The sequence below is a fragment of the Podarcis bocagei genome, assembly GCF_964188305.1.
Source record: "Podarcis bocagei genome assembly, chromosome: 12".
NCBI lineage: Eukaryota > Metazoa > Chordata > Lepidosauria > Squamata > Lacertidae > Podarcis > Podarcis bocagei.
Genome location: NC_138137.1, coordinates 47,658,184 through 47,672,855, shown reverse-complemented (window position 1 = coordinate 47,672,855; position 14,672 = coordinate 47,658,184). Strand labels below are relative to the sequence as shown.

General features: G+C 44.6%; 1 protein-coding gene and 1 long non-coding RNA gene across 2 annotated transcripts in view; both read right to left on the bottom strand.

Moving 5' to 3' along the window:
• The window catches only part of LOC308569802, a 109,603-nt gene that overhangs the window by 43,061 nt on the left and 51,870 nt on the right, over positions 1 to 14,672 (bottom strand). The gene's annotated exons all lie outside the window — the stretch shown is intronic.
• VIPR2 (vasoactive intestinal peptide receptor 2) overlaps positions 1 to 14,672 on the bottom strand; it is a 52,946-nt gene that overhangs the window by 28,762 nt on the left and 9,512 nt on the right. The gene's annotated exons all lie outside the window — the stretch shown is intronic.

Below are 14,672 nucleotides of genomic sequence, written 5' to 3'. Positions count from 1 at the left end.
AACAAGCAGAAAGCATCTCATATGGAGCTCCTTGAGTGAATCCCTCCTCCCACTGTGTTCTTCCCTCTTCCACAATTACAGTGGTACCTCGGGTTACATACACTTCAGGTTACATACGCTTCAGGTTACAGACTCCACTAACCCAGAAATAGTACCTAGGATTAAGCACTTTGCTTCAGGATGAGAACAGAAATCGTGGCATGGCGGCGCAGCAGCAGCGGGAGGCCCCATTAGCTAAAGTGGTGCTTCAGGTTAAGAACAGTTTCAGGTTAAGAACAGACCTCTGGAACGAATTAAGTACTTAACCCGAGCTACCACTGTACTTCTCAGGAAGCACCTGTGTTTCTGGTTATTATGAAATATTCAAAGAAACATCTGCAACAAGTACTTTGAAAATGTAGCAGGTTTTATATCGTTAGCTCTTTGCCATCAGGAACTGTCTTCCTGTACTTTGCAAAGGATGAGGTAACACTGATGGATCTCTGCAGGTAATAGGAAGAAGTCATGTCTGGACAGGGCAGGCCTCCCATTGAGGTGGTGGATGTTGTGGAGTGGGAAATGGAGACAATGTCTCAAGAGTCTGAGTGTACCACATGGCGTGCCCTACACCTCCCTAAGCCAGCCTGCTGTGGAGGATATTGCCACCCTGCCAGGGGTGAGCTAAGAGTCAGCTGCCAACACCGTTAGTTTCTGTATGTGGAACAGGAGGGTGCCATCCTTCCCCTCACAAAATACACACAGTTCTGCCTGCGACTGCCTATCAATTATTTTACATTTTGAAGGGAAAAATAATACCCCTGGCCTCCTGGGTACCTAAAATGGATGCTGGCAATCCAACACAGATTTGCAGACTCAATAAGAAACAAATATTGGTTGACTTATCTCCCATAGGATTTTCTGTATCAGCAACTCAAGCAGAATTTGATCCACTCCTGTGTACCCTAATTAAGCAGAGACTGTGTTAACAACCTCTTTCCCTCGCAGAATGTGTTTGTTTACAAAGATTACCGTGCGAGCAATGTTATTATGATGTAATTAATGCAATTGCCCTCATCTGTTTCCTGGTTTTAAAAAATTATACTATAAAAGCAGCAAGGCTTAATGAACAATTTCAACATACTCATAAATCTTAGTAACAAATCTTTTGGAACCTTATTAAAATGGACTTTCTAAGGGGAAAATGTTACCAATGAATCATGCAGAAATAGAGCTGATTCATGTCTCCCTAAGTAATCGTATGTTTGTTGAGAACTTCACTTTTTAATGCATACTTCCTCCTAATCTATGCATTTTTGCATGCATTGTTTAGCTGGAGACCTGCACTTCAGAATTTGGAGAACTGCAAATTTCAAAGGATAGCCTAATTGTGTTTTTGGTTCAAAAAGTATGGATTGACTTGCTTCTCATTAAAATGCAAACAAAATCAAATTTCTGTCCCGTTCCTATTTGCTGGTCAGGTCAACCAAGGTCCTGGAAATTTCAGCTGCTGCCAGATCAAGATTCCTTTGGCTATTTGTCCAGCTACCTGGTCACACCTGCCTTGTTTTCTCCACCTTCTCTGCCCCTGCTCTACTCAACTGACCATAGCTGTCAACTTACAGATTTGAAAATAAGGGACCAGCAGCCTCGAAAATAAGGGATCAGCAGCCAAAATAAGGGATTTTAGTCAACCAGCTCCTTTCCTTTCCCCCATGTCGGACGTGTACAGTACTGTGAAACGACAACGGAAATAGACTAGGGGAATGGTCATTAAAAGAAAAAAAGGGTGCTCGAGGATGCGACTGCCATTCCATCGGCTCGGGCAGGTTGGCTTCAGGATCGTTGCCAGGTCCCGGCGAGAGGTGACAATGCCCCAGAGGAAAACAGCGCAGCAGGTAATCTAAAAGGATCCCCCTCCCCCTAGATCAGGCATGTCCAACTCCCAAGAGACCTGTTGCACATGCCTGCAGTGGCGGAGCTTCGTGGGTGGGCTGGCGCGCAGCCTGGGGGCAGGGTGGGGAGCCGCGATTGCACCCTGCCGGGATTGCGCTGCCGGGGGCTGGGTGCTCCCCCACCCTCCTCTTCCTCCGCCAGTGCCCTAGATCTTGCGCCGAGCAAGACCCTGCATATCTAGCTGTGCATGCTGAAGTCCTAAGGGATACCTCAGGCGGCTGAAGCAGCGATAGTTCTCTCCTCGCTGGCCCTTTAAAGAAGGGGGTGAGCCTTGCCGCCCGACAGGATGGGCCGGACGCGGTTACCTCCGCCTGCTTAGAGCTCCCAAAGTCTCGCTGGAGTCCAAGGAAGGGGGGGCTAGCTGGCCGCTTTTCATTCGGGGAAGCCCCCAGATAGCACCATAGTCGTGCCCCGTAGGCGGATCGCCCCCGCCCCGAGTGCACATTATCTTCGCAGCTCCTGGTGCGCCCCAGGAGTTATGGGCCCTTGGGTGTGTTGGGTGGCGGGCGCTGGGACTCTCCAACAAGCTGACATTCTCCCCTGAAGGCATCTCCCTTATCTCCCGAGACAGACGGATGCTCACTGAGGCCCTGCCGCGATGTAAGCAGACCCTTGTGGGGATGGGTCTTATCCCTGCGAGTGGGGGTGGCTGGGAGGTGGGGGTAGTAGCCCTTTTCTCCCAGGCAGCATTGAAGCCCAGGAAATTTAAGGGACATCATCAATCCAGGACAGCAGCAGGACACAGCGCTGGGATAAGGGAGTTTCCCGCCGAATAAGGGACGGTTGACAGCTATGCAACTGACCCTCTCCTAGATTCTGATACAACTTGGCTTCCTCACAATCATTTCTTGCCCCTTCACTGCTATGGAACAGACTTTCCTCTAGCCTTGAATGTGTGTACCTTGTGTGTACTTTCACCTGCTAGTTTGATTATTTTAACAGAGGCAATGGGGATTAAAAGAACACTGAACCACACCAGCAATTGTCGGGAAGACAAAAAGAAGACTGCTTCACATCACAGCGCCACCTGCCTGTGGCCAAGCAAACTGTAGCGTGACAACACTCTTCCATATATTAAGCATATAAGGCAAACCAAAGCACCACTTATTCTCCATCACTTCTAAAAAAAACTGCTTTAGTTTGCTTCTGGCATATTATTCCAATGATTGATTTTGCTTTGGACAAATTATTATTTACTGCCAAGTGCCACAATAAATAAGCACTGGGTTACTAAAAGGCAGCAATACTAACAAGACTGAATTATTTTTACTTTGCCATCAAAATGCATTAGGATCTAACGACTTGGGTATAATCAGAAACGTTTAGAATTCCAAGTGAAAGAGCCCCCAAAATATTGTGATGAGAAAAGTTAATTCTGTCATAGGAATAAATCATGCACGTCAAAGAGATCTCCGGTTATCTACCACATTTACAAACTTTATTATGTAAAGGAGAATTCTAGTCATAGGGCTGTTCCCCTTTCCCTTATCACTTTCACAGGAGGGGAAAGCTGAAGAAAAATGGCACCCATGAAACTGATATGGCTCTCTCCCTCATCAATTTCATGGTAGATGAAAGACAGTGAAGTACTGAATAAAAAGAAGGGTTTCCCCCCCTATTTATTAAAAAAGAATTTTTAATACACATATATTACAAATATACAAGCATACAAACATACATTTCATACAATCCTTAAAAGTGTTCAAACATACCTACACTCAATCCCACAAATAATTCATGGGTTTTAAGTATCCAGCTCTGTTCTACTTAGAGAAGACCCATTGAAATTAATGCACTTGTTAGTCAAAAGCATTAATTTCAGTGGCAGGACTCTGAGTATGGCTAGCACAGGATACAACCCAGGAACCCTACTCAACTGTCCCAGCCCACCACAATTGCCACCATAGGGGTGAGTCCATTGGCCCTGTGCCTTCCCAAACATTTTGACCCCTGTTCCTGCACCTCTCTAGGCACTGGGGGCTGAATGTCTATATTGGGGAGTCTGCTGCCCTCGAGTAAGCTCCCTGCATGAAGAGCAGAGCGGGCCCCCAGCTGCAAACACCCAGCCTCCAACATGTGATGGCTGCAGGAATGTTATCAACACCAGGTACCACTCTGTCACTACAGATCACACTCCTCCACTTGATGCAGGTGGAACAAGCCTACATTCAAAGCCACAAGTGCACTGCCATCCTACGTAATTCACAAGCAAGGATTCAGAACTGGTAGCCTGGTAAAACTGGGGAGAGTGTATGGTGCTTACAGAGAGTCGAGTCTAGCAGAAGAACCTTCCTCTAATCCAGGGGTCAGCAAACTTTTTCAGCAGAAGGCCGGGTCCACTGTCCCTCAGACCTTGTGGGGGGGGGGGTGGACTATATTTTGAGAGAGAAAATGAACGAATTCCTTTGCCCCACAAATAACCCAGAGATGCACTTTAAATAAAAGCACACATTCTACTCGTGTAAAAACACCAGGCAGACCCCACAAATCACCCAGAGATGCATTTTAAATAAAAGGACACGTTCTACTCATGTAAAAACATGCTGATTCCTGGACCGTCCGCAGGCCAGATTTAGAAGGCAATTGTGTCGGATCCGGCCCCCGGGCCTTAGTTTGCCTACCCATGCTCTAATCTGAACGTCCCCTGTGGATGAAATGAGGGTGACATTTGTTTAAGGATGGTCTATCTGCACTTTGCTCTTCCTTGTGCATGGTCCAAAGACATTTTATCTTGATGAAGTGTGTTGTCTCTGATTTTTGTGTGTGCAGTGCGTTTCCAAGAATCCAACCCTACACTTCATAGAACTGCTGAAAAAATGTTCTTGGCTACGTGGATGTTCATTTCCTAAAAACATAAAGTGGAGTCTGTAGACACTGTACTATCCGACAAGATGCTAAATTACTAAGAGGCTCTTGAATGGTCTCAGCCAGGCAAGATAAATCTGTTTTCTCTGTTGCTGGATGGCCTGGAGAAACGACGGATGGGATCAAAGGAGGAACAACTTGACAAAATGGAGAAGTGTTACTGGATCTGCAAGGTGAGTGGGAGCAGGAAGGTGAAGGTGAAGGTGTGGCCTCCTAAATTATAAATCAAACTGAAACAGAAAAGCTAGCTTTTCCTAACCCTGTGCATATACCATAAAGCACTGACCCAAAAGCTGTAGTCCAGAGCACAGAAAATATGGTTTCCTAGGTGTCGCAAAGCAACAGGTAAGAAAGACAAAGGGAAATAAAAGCAAACAGCAAAACGCAAGAGGGGTGAACCAATCAGGAGGCTTAAAGCCTAGAACATTCTAGTCTTTTGGTGTGGGTGGCTTTTCCCACACAGCTGAAACAAGTTCCTCAGCCTAGATAGCGCAGGGGCCTCAATTCAACAACATCATCTCAATTACTTGGATACAGTTTTCTTTCAAAAGGCTATGTAGAGGAACCATTTTCTTGACAATGTTGTCATATTAAACAGCAACAACCCCACAATTCTACCATAAGTAGTGGTCATGCAGGACAATGCCAAATACTAGAGGACGGTGAGTATCATTAATAAAGATTTTAAAAGAAAACCCAAACCCATAAAACTAGATTTGCTATTGTGTTTATTTAAATGCATAAGGACTTTGGGACATGTGAAATTATACAAGCATCTTGTGCATTAATGATTTATGCAAAAAAAAAGTGTAAGGCCTACAATGGAAGAATCAAGAACCGCAAGTCGTTACTTTGATGGAGCGGATTGCATCTTAAAGAAACAGCAATTATAATGAAATAGCAGTTATGGATTGGAAACCAGTCTGACTTTATGTTAATTATTTTTGGGTTTCAATCTATTAATTATAACTACCTGAGTTAAATACAAGTTAATGATCTGCAATCACCTTAATTAGGTTATTTTGTGAAACTGCTCCCCAATCACAGGATTGATTGAATATTTTAAAATGCTATAGTGTGTGTGTGTGTGTGTGTGTGTGTGTGTGAGAGAGAGAGAGAGAGAGAGAGAGAGAGAGTTGCCCATAGCTGCTTTTCAATCAAATTTTCCGAAGTGCTAATCTATTATCTATATGTTTGTTTTTTAAAGGGGTCCCTCACACTGATGCAATGACATCCTTTGAGCATATGTAATCTTGCATAGCCTGTTTGGAAACATCTCCAAGTTTCTTGCCCTGTGACAGGAGCTGGTGATGGGTCAAAAAATATCTTCCCAAGGTAAGGGTAAATCTCTACTTCTCTAGATCACTTGCCAGCAAGATCTTCTCTCTTTATGGCTGCACTTTTCATTTGACTTCCGGTTTTAAGATCACTTTTTAATGTTGGCATTGCAGTGAACATTATCTGGTTCTCATAACGAAAAGTAGATGCTCTACCAGCCAGCTATGGTCCTTCCCCCCCAATCTGTATGCTCCTGCTCAGACTGTAAACAACTTTATTTAAACATGTCTGTAAGCCACTTTTGACTATGCAAAACTTATTGGAGGCTTATACCTGAAGGAGCGTCTCCACCCCCACCGTTCTGCCCAGACGCTGAGGTCCAGCACCAAGGGCCTTCTGTTGGTTCCCTCACTGTGAGAAGCAAAGCCACAGGGAACCAGGCAGAGGGCCTTCTTGGTAGTGGTGCCCGCCCTGAGGAACGCCCTCCCACCAGATGTCAAAGAGATAAACAACTACCTGACATTTAGAAGACATCTGAAGGCAGCCCTTTTCAGGGAAGTTTTTAATGTGTGATATTTTAATGTATTTTCAATCTTTGTTGGAAGCTGCCCAGAGTGGCTGGGGAAACCCAGCCAGATGGGCGGAGTACAAATAAATTGTTGTTGTTGTTGTTGTTGTTATTGTTATTAATTTTATTAGGGAAAGGGCGTATAGAAATGTTCCTATGGGGTTACTTCCAACATGCATAAACATGCATAGGCTCGTGCTGCGTATCTTACCCCCACAGAACTATCCCATACTGATCTTGTTATCTTTGTAACCTGCATCCAATACAAGCGAAGCCAAACTGTCAATAAACCTATTTGACATGACTCCGGTCCACCCACTGATGTCCAAGAAAATGCTTGAAACAGACTTCCAGGATTGTACAAAGTAATTGCCCCTTTTGCTCTTCAATATCTCACGGCGACATGCGCACGTCATTTGTGCTTGCCGCGCAATGTGTGCAACCCGTGTGGCGTGCCCATCTCACGCCGGCACATCATGTGGCGTGAACATGTGATGTGAGCACATTGTGCGGTGCCGGCCCCCTCAATCGCAGGGGCAAGCAAGCTTGCCTTCCACCATAACAGTGGAATGGGGATGCGCAGGTATATTGTGAGCTCTACCATAGGTCTTTGTGGAGGCAGGTGGTGTGGTGTGTTTGTAATTTCATGTGTTCTGGTCTTCAACCATGTACAGGCTTGGAGTACACAAACAGCAGCCATAATCCACAGGACTCCTGTCGTACTTTCTGTTCATAACTGTTTCAACAGGCAGCGCGACACGGTTAGGTTCTGTGCTCCATGGTGCTCCCTGCGCCACCGACAAGGGTCCCCTATCTCTGTGTGAGGCGGGTTGTGAGGTCAGCAGCAGTGCAGCCAATCCAGCGCTCCTATTGGAGCGCTTGCACCTTGTTGACTCCACCGCCTCACTGATGCCGCACTCCTCTCTCTCTCTTGCTAAGCCACAGTGACAAAGATGAAGGGAGGTCAAATAAGCTTCCCCAACCTGCTAACTAGATCCAATTGGACTGGAAGAAACTGAGCTATTTTCCAAGTTTGTGGGGGATATAGTTCAAGGTTGTTGTTTTTGTCCATTTCTGATCCTAACCAGGGACAATCAGTCCATTACCATCTGGGGTAACTTCACATTTTAGGTGTCGCTAGCAAAGCTATGTGGGCAGAACCCCTGTTTGTTTGATTTACGGCACCTATTCTGGCCCCTCAAAGAGGATTCAGTCCACGTACAGGACTCCAGACCAGGCTTTCTCCCCCCCCCCCAGTTGATTTTAGGCCACAGGCAGCATTAGAAACCTGACACACAAGAATCCCAAAAAGACAATCAATTATTATTTTTTAAATTTATATTTTAAAAAAGTCTGGCAGCGCTGGTAATTATGCACGTACTGAAAAATGAGTAACTTTCTGGCTCGACTGGATGCGGAATTCATACCAGTGGCAAAGGACAGTCGAATAAATTACTTCTTTTGCTCCAGTGCGATGTTTTTGGGTCTGTTCCAGAGATGAAGGGCAAAGGTCCATCTTTCCCTCACTTGTGGAAAATATCTGAAAGATGTTGATAGGAAGGTAGCTTTTCTTTGTGTACACACAGACTACTGATGAACGTTCCCCTGCTGGAGCTAGAGAGTGAGCTTGTCATCATAGGCTAATGGAAGGCTCCAAGGTGTGAGTCCGAAATCACAACAGTTAGGCTTTGGCATCCTTTCTCCTCTAACACCAGCGCTCTTTGCATTGTGAGCTCTGAGCTTCAAACTGCACAATCTAGGCAAATGTGCATGCACGCATTGCCACGGACCCAGAAATAGAATGAAAAGAGGCAAAAACAGCCCTAAAAGAGCGTAGAAATGGCACAAAAATGGTGTCTAGCAATCCCACAAGCCTTTGCAAGTGCAACCCCAGGAGTCTTTGCACCAACCTTTGAGGCCTGTGGAGAGTTTGGGTTTGAGCAAGGAGGTTTGGAGGGAGTGATTGTGGTGGATTTTTGGTTTTTTAAAGGTTTCCAGAAGTGTAGAGGGTGTTTGCAGGCTTTCTCAATAGTGTCCCCAATATACACGATTCTACTTAAATGTGCGGTGCCTGAGAATATACCCCTCCCCATTAAATGGGGAGTTGCCTAGACTTGAATGGACTTTTCAATGCATCTCAACTTTTACACAGTGCTGCCTCTGGTTGCGAATGGGATCTATTCCGGAGGTCTGGCCAGATCCCAAGGTTTTCGCAACCTAAGGATCACTGTTATACACATGTGCGCGGGGTGGTAGACCGCATCTGTGCATGTTCGTGAAGTGAAACACTTCTGAGTTTGCTGCTTTCGCAACCTGAAGTTTACATTACCCGAGGGTAACGTAACCCAAGGTTCTCCTGTATATGGTACCACGGTTTGCATACCTCTTGGTTTGCATACGTTTTGGATTACAAACATGTCAAACCCGGAAGTGCAGTGTCCCGGTTTGCAACCTTTTTTTTGGATTACAACCCATTTTTTTTGGATTACGAACAAAAAATTTCTGGAGGCCGCATTGGCGAAAGCGCGTTTTGGTTTACAACCCGTTTTGGTTTACAAACGGACCTCCGGAACGGATTATAGTTGTAAACCTTGGTACTACTGTATTTTAAAATGGCTGTTACCTCTCATCAATCTGCTGCAAACCTGCTGGTAAGAACCAAGGAAATGAATTTTTAAAGTAAGCATTGACTAAGATTTTTTGCACACAGGCGCACACACGGTAAACTCTCTCCACATTTCCCAGCTTATAATTCTAAGAGTTTTATAGATACTTCATATTACTGCTGCATGTGAAAAGAAAAACGTGACCCAAAATTAGTTCCAGTGAACCTGGTAATAAAAAGATGCAACTATAAAACGTCACGAGGGCAACAGGAATCATTAATATGCAGCTTAGGGCTATCAAAAGAATGTGGACAATCGTTTCAGGCCTGATTTGTGTGTCTTTTGGCAATTAGCCTTGTTATTATTATGGAAGAAACTGGAAAAAGAAAAAGAAATATCGCAAAGTGATTTATTACCATGGAAAAATATGTTTTTGCTATTAGAAACACATACAGGACAAAAATATTGTACTCAGCTCGAATGTTGACAACACTAAATATAGAAACTTACTTTTTGACATCCTTATAATGTCTATATTTAAAAAAACCCACACTTTAGGTTTTCTTATATACTGGGACTGCCATTCTATGCACAACAATCTGAGAATTAGCCTTTACTGATGATTGAACAGGCAGAGGGTTTTGTTGTGAGTTTCTGTTGACATGTTAACAAATTTACCAATGTGAGTCACATGTCACTTCCAGACCGTTTATCAGTAGCAAAACCAGCTCAGAACATCTCCTAAACATAGCTGTCAACGTTTCCCTTTTTTAAAGGGAATTTCCCTTATTCCGAATAGAATTCCCTGCAAGAAAAGGGAAAAGTTGACAGCTATGCTCCTAAATGGTCTATAGCGAAGACCCCGCTGGCAACCCAAGCCAGAGTGTCCCAAGCAGCCTTCTGGAAATTACTATATTTAGACAGCTGAGTTGTGTTGCTTCTTGAATCATTTAGAGAGAAAAAATAGGGGTAGCTCTGGGGAGGAACAAACTTGCCTGAAAGCTCTGTCTAATGTGGGGGTTATATTGGCTCCATCAAGATATAACATGTATATTAATGGGCAGCTTCCCTTTAAGCAACATTCATACCCAGTACTTTTTTTCTATAAATAAATGTTTAGGGGTACTCTCATTTTGATTCAAGAAAAATAAATACAGTAAATGGAGAAAGCTACAAAGATTCACAAAATGTTTAGGGGTATGTGTCCCTCTGCATCTCCCCAGAAAAAAGCACTGTTCATACCAAACTCTCCAAATGGCTTTTAAAACAACCAGCAGGGAAGTCCTTGGCTGGAAGTCTGGCTGACGGACTAAAGGAATCAAGGATGGGGAACCAGCTGTTGTTGGACTCCAACTCCCATCAGCCCCAGTCAACATGGCCGGTGCTTAGGGACAACAACAGATGTAGTCCAATAGGTTTCCCATCCCTGCTATAACTGCTGCTGCACTAGGAAAGAGGTGGTGCAATGGCAGGAACGCACCTGTACTCTGGAGAACACCAGAATGCTGGCAGAAAACTTCACCGGAATGGAAAACTCTACCTGCTGTGGGTGTTTTGCTGGTAAAGGTAACCAGTCGTGACAGACTCTGGGGTTGCGACGCTCATCTCACTTTACTGGCCGAGGGAGCCAGCGTACAGCTTCCAGGTCATGTGGCCAGCATGACTAAGCTACTTCTGGCGAACCAGAGCAGCACATGGAAACGCTGTTTACCTTCCTGCCAGAGCACTACCTATTTATCTACTTGCACTTTGACGTGCTTTCGAACTCCTAGGTTGGCAGGAGCAGGGACCGAGCAACGGGCGCTCACCCCGTCGCGGGGATTCGAACCGCCGACCTTCTGATTGGCAAGTCCTAGGCTCTGTGGTTTAACCCACAGCGCCACCTGCGTCCCGTTTTACTGGTTGTAGTGTCTAAATCAGGGCACTTGTAGAGTGGCCCTGGGTCCAAAACACCCTAATTTCTTTAAGATGCCCAAAGCAAGGGCTAATTGCTGTTAATTATTTATTTATTTTAAGTCAAATTAAAGAAACAAAAGGGGAAAGCATATTTTTCTGCTCTGGCCACAGGGGTAGTAAGTAACAGGAACTCTGTTATGGATTCCCCTCCCCACCCCCTCTATAGGATTACCCTCTTAAACTCAAATCACATACACACTTAACCTGAGAGTATAACCCACTTCTGGGGACTTACTTCTGAGTCAACAGGGATAGGGTTATGCTACACGGCAATTAAAGCTGTCGGTGAGGGTTGGCAGAGAGGAGAATTTGTGTTCCACTCTTCTTCGGAAGAGCCAGGGGCAAACGACAAGGCTATCTTTTTTTGCGCAGCATATAGTTAAAGTGTGGAATCTGTTCCCACAAGGTGTAGTGATGGCTGCCAATTGGTACAGCTCTGAACAGGGATTAAGACAGATTTCATGGAGGAGAAGGTATTGATGGCTACTTGGCACGATGCCTGGATATTACATCAAGTCTGAGAAGGGGTAGGCCTCTGAATATCAGTTGAGGGAGGTGATAAGCAGGAGAGAGCTATTGAATACATGCTCTGCTTGTGAGCTTCCCATAGGCATGTGATTGGCCAAAGATGGACTAGATGGGTCTTTGATCAGATCCATCAGGTATCTTCTAAAGTACTTAGAAGTTCCAGGGAGTTCCAGCAGTGTTTTGCCTTTAACAGTTCTCTTGTGGGTGGAAGGTAGAGAAGTTAGTGCTTAGATAAATCCTTCAACTTCATCTCTGGAGTTGTTTGCTTGCTGTGGGCTTTGTGACTGCTAAGCATGCTCTAATCCTGAAATCTATACGAGGCAATCCACACAGTTTTTGGACCCGTAGCAAACCATAAAAGCAACACGATTGCATCTCCGTTTAAAACAAAGTTCCCCACGGCCTCAACTAAGGCAGTTATTGTGTGCTCTATAAATAGGACACGTTATGGGCGGGAGGTCACAACCCCCCCTAGTTTCCTAGCACTTCCATGTCCTTTGCTCACTGAAGCAATTATTTAGCTTTCCTGCAGTCAGATACGCTTTCAAGCCAGCAAATGCCATGATTGAATGAGTTAGACGTTTAGACGTTCCATTTAAACAGAACACCAAGCCAAGGTTTGGCATTACGTGAATAAGCAGGGAGGAGTTTCAGTTTGCATACTAATCCCACTGCACACTGATCCTGCTTTGAAACAAACCATGGTTTGTCATTTCATCCATACTCTGCTAGCCCAAACAAACCTAGGATCAAATCCTGGCTTGAGATCCTGGTTTGCATGGCAAGTGATGGTTCGGACAGTCAATCCCTGTTCTCAGGGAACTCTGGGAATTGTCGATTTCAGCTCCCAGGATTGGGGGAGGGGGAGGAGCCATGACCGTTAAAAGTAGTATCATAGCATTTAAACATATGGTATGAATATGACCTAGGACTGTTGTTGTTTAGTCGTTTAGTTGTTTAGTCGTGTCTGACTCTTCGTGACCCCATGGACCAGAGCACGCCAGGCACTCCTGTCTTCCACTGCCTCCTGCAGTTTGGTCAAACTCATGTTTGTAGCTTCGAGAACACTGTCCAACCATCTCATCCTCTGTCGTCCCCTTCTCCTTGTCCATCTTTCCCAACATCAGGGTCTTTTCCAGGGAGTCTTCTCTTCTCATGAGGTGGCCAAAGTATTGGAGCCTCAGCTTCATGATCTGTCCTTCCAGTGAGCACTCAGGGCTGATTTCCTTCAGAATGGAGAGGTTTGTTCTTCTTGCAATCCATGGGACTCTCAAGAGTCTCCTCCAGCACCATAATTCAAACGCATCAATTCTTCAGCAATCAGCCTTCTTTATGGTCCAGCTCTCACTTCCATACATCACTAGACCTAGGACTAGGGAGACCCAAATTCAAATCCTTACTCAGTCAAGAAGCTTACTGGGTTACCTTGTGCCAGTTGCTATACTTCTTGGCCTAACCTATCTTACAGGGCTACTGAATATAAATACAACAGTTAAACTGAAAATAATTAAAATAAACCAGCACAGCAATTAGGCTTTCTCATTTTCTCTGTGATTGCAAGGAACCTGCAGGCTTGTATTGGCTCTCAACCCACCCTTCCAATTGGCTGGCAACCTTATAATCCTTGTCAAATAAAGATATCCTTGCCAATTAAAACAAAAATCCTATAACAGACTCTTTTAAAATTCTGACTCACAGCACCCAGTCTAATTGAATTCATTGCTACTGATCCATTTTCTTTTACAGGCAGATATGTGTTTACTTTTCTGTTTCAAACCCTTTGCTGTATTTATTGTCTCCCTACTGAGAAGAATGAAAGATCATTTATTTACATTGTGAGCAGATGGCCTTGCTTGAGGCACTGGCTTGTGGGAAATGTTTCACTTCTGTATTTGCTTTTTGATAATCTTCTGTTCCATTGCACTTAAAGCCATAGTGAAAAATTGTTTTAAAAGCAGAGACAGGAAAGGAATGGAATCAGCTACCTCCTTCCAAGCACTTTCTCCTCATCTTAAAAATGTAATCATTGCCCCATAAGACATTTTATCATTTTAAAAAATCCAAACATCTTCACGTAGTGCAAGGAAATCCTGCAGATTCTAAGTACAGCCCTACAACTAAGTTCTTCAGCCACAGTTCCTGGACTACAGCTCCCATGATCCTCAGACAGGTCAGGGATGATGGAGTTGTAGTACAACAGCATCTGGTAGACTCAAGGTTGAAAAACTATAGTGTAGACAGTACTGAACTATATGCAGGGAGAGCTCAATTTGATGAAGACGGCATCACCCACCTTCTTCCATGGACCAAAACCAACATTTAATCTGATTTCAGCACTGATGATGGGACAACATCTTCCACCAAGGCTACCTCAGAGGCACAGAACAAATTGCTCAGCACACAGTTGTTCTCCAACACCTTACTGCTGCCTGCCCCTCAGCTATCTGCCACCTAAAGCGCCTGCCTCATTCTGCCTGCTGGTGGGGACAACCCTAACTAGATGGCCCAAGGGTCTGATTTGGTACAAGGCAGCTTCCGATATTCCCATAAGGGATCTACTATTGTGCTATTTGCTGCTCCCCATTGCTCCTGCCCTTGGAGGGCTAGAATGTCATCATTGGGGCATTAGGAATGTCTTTTCATTTATGGTGGGAGTGTCCACTGGTGAAAGAGTTCTGGTCTAATGTTTATATACTGTCTCAAAGACTACCAGACAAATGATCCCACAGCGCTCACTTCTAAATATATGAGATGGTCATATTCAAAAACTGCAAGCTAAAGAATTAGTGTTGTGGCTTCTGGTAGCAGCTAGGATATCCACAGCACGAAAGTGGACGACCTTCAGATATCTCTGTGGTATGAAAGTGAATGGAACCTGGCAGGGGCAGAAAATATAAAGGTTTCCAAAGGCTTAGAAGACCCATAACATTTTTTATACT